The sequence below is a fragment of the Neovison vison genome, chromosome X (genome assembly GCF_020171115.1).
Source record: "Neovison vison isolate M4711 chromosome X, ASM_NN_V1, whole genome shotgun sequence".
Lineage (NCBI taxonomy): Eukaryota > Metazoa > Chordata > Mammalia > Carnivora > Mustelidae > Neogale > Neogale vison.
The window spans coordinates 102,227,851-102,230,161 of record NC_058105.1 but is presented as its reverse complement, the minus strand read 5'-3'; the positions used below and the strand labels follow the sequence as shown (position 1 = coordinate 102,230,161).

The following is a 2,311-nucleotide window of genomic DNA, read 5'->3' as shown; positions in this document are numbered from 1 at the left end:
GCAACAAAAAGAAATAAAAGACATCCGAATTGGCAAAGAAGTCAAACTCTCACTCTTTGCAGATGATATGACACTTTATGTGGAAAACCCAAAAGACCCCACTCCAAAACTGCTAGAACTCATACAGGAATTCAGTAAGGTGTCAGGATATAAAATCAATGCACATAAATCACTTGCATTTCTATTCACCAACAGCAAGACAGAAGAAAGAGAATTTAAGGAGTCCATCCCATTTACAGTTGCACCCAAAACAAGAAGGTACCTAGGAATAAAACTAATGAAAGAGGCAAAGAATCTTTACTCAAAAAACTATGAAAGAAAGAAACTGAGGAAGACACAAAGAAATGGAAAACGGAAATGGAAAAATGTTCCATGTTCCTGGATTGGAAGAACAAATATTGTGAAAATGTCTAGGCTACCTAAAGCAATCTACACATTTAATGCAATCCCTATCAAAGTACCACCATTTTTTTCTCAGAAATGGTACAAATAATCCTAAAATGTATATAGAACGAGAAAAGACCCCGAATACCCAGAGGAATGTTGAAAAAGAAAACCAGAGTTGGTGGCATCACAATTCCTGACTTCAAGCTCTATTACAAACCTGTCATCATCAAGACAGTATGGTACTGATACAAAAACAGACACATAGATCCATGTAACAGAATAGAGAGCCCAGAAACGAACCCTCAACTCCATGGTCAACTAATCTTCAACAGAGCAGGAAAGAATATCCAATGGAGAAAAGATAGTCTCTTCAACAAATGGTGCTGGGAAAATCGGACAGCCACATGCAGAAGGTTGAACTGGACCATTTCCTTCCACCACACACAAAAGTAGACTCAAAATGGATGAAAGACCTCAATGTGAGACAGGAATCCATCAAAATCCTTGAGAACACAAGCAGCAACCTCTTCGACCTCAGCTGCAGCAACTTCTTCCTAGAAACATTGCCAAAGGTAAGAGAATTAAGGGCAAAAAATGAACTATTGGGACTTTATCAAGATCTAAAGCTTTGGCACAGCAAAGGAAACAGTCAACAAAACCAAAAGACAACTGACAGAATGGGAGAAGATATTTGCAAATGACAAGCCAGATAAAGGGCTAGTATCCAAAATCTATAAAGAACTTATCAAATGCAATACCCAAATAAAAGAACAAATAATGCAATCAAGAAACAGGCAGAAGACATCAACAGACATGGTAATGGGATTATTTTGCTTGGTTTATGTCAATCATGATTTCCCTAAGGCTTGGAGAATGACAGACATACTGCTACCTGAATAAATTGAATTTCTATAAACTAAGGAATGGGGAGGCTATTGAGCCTTTGGGAAAGCTATGGACAGTGACATGTCCACAGATTTCCTATTTAAATATACAGGTGCTTTTGTCCAATATGTACATATTATTTATTTTCTTTTCTTTATCATTGCATTTATAGCCTTTCAAACTGAGAAAGCTCATCTAGTTAATCTAGCTTGAAAGAAATGATGTTTGGTTTTTGCACTTATTTATTAAGTTCAGATGTGCCTCCTCTATCTAAAAAATATAAATTTCCTGTCCCCAATGTGTTCATTATACAGTGATGGAGAAGGAATAAAATAACTTTATTTTAAGTTGGAGGGGAAGGGATTCACAGGTTTGTTTTTGGTTTGTTTTTGTTTTTGTTTTGTTTTTGTTGTTATTTGGTCCACAGTATACATCAAAACTTACTGAAAAGTGTTAGTATTGATTTTATGCCTTCAGTGGGATAAACTATTTGCTGTTGATATGCTGGATTAATTATATTAATTGATTTTTGAATAATGAATGAGCATTTTTTATATGGAATAAATCTGACTTGGTCATTCTGTATTATTCATTTTATACATTGTTGAAGTCAATTATTAAATATTAAATATTGTGTTGAGGATTTTTGCATTTATGTTCTTTACAGATACTGGTCTGCACTTTTCCTTTCTTGTAATGTTTTTATGAGCTTTTTTTTTTTAATATGGAATGCTTCACGAATTTGTGTGTCATCCTTGTGCAGGGGCCATGCTAATCTTCTCTGTATCATTCCAATTTTAGTATATATGCTGCCGAAGTGAGCACTATGAGCTTTTGATACTAGAAAAATGCTGGCTTTATAGAGTGAGTCAGAAAGTATTCCCTCTGCTTCCATTGGCTGTGAGAGATTGTAAAGAATTGGTATCATTTCTTAAATTATGGCAGAATTTACCAGTGCAATCATCTGGGCCTGCTGCTTTGTTTTGGAAGGTAATTAATTATTAATTCAATTCCTTTCATAGATATAGGCTTATTTCAG

At 35.0% G+C, this 2,311-nt stretch overlaps 1 non-coding gene across 1 annotated transcript; it reads right to left on the bottom strand.

The window, feature by feature from the left end:
• Positions 1-1,990: 1,990 nt before the first annotated feature.
• LOC122897777 lies at positions 1,991-2,097 on the bottom strand. Its single transcript, XR_006382621.1, has one exon. It is a non-coding gene; the product is annotated as a U6 spliceosomal RNA (small nuclear RNA).
• Between the last annotated feature and the right edge of the window lie 214 nt (positions 2,098-2,311).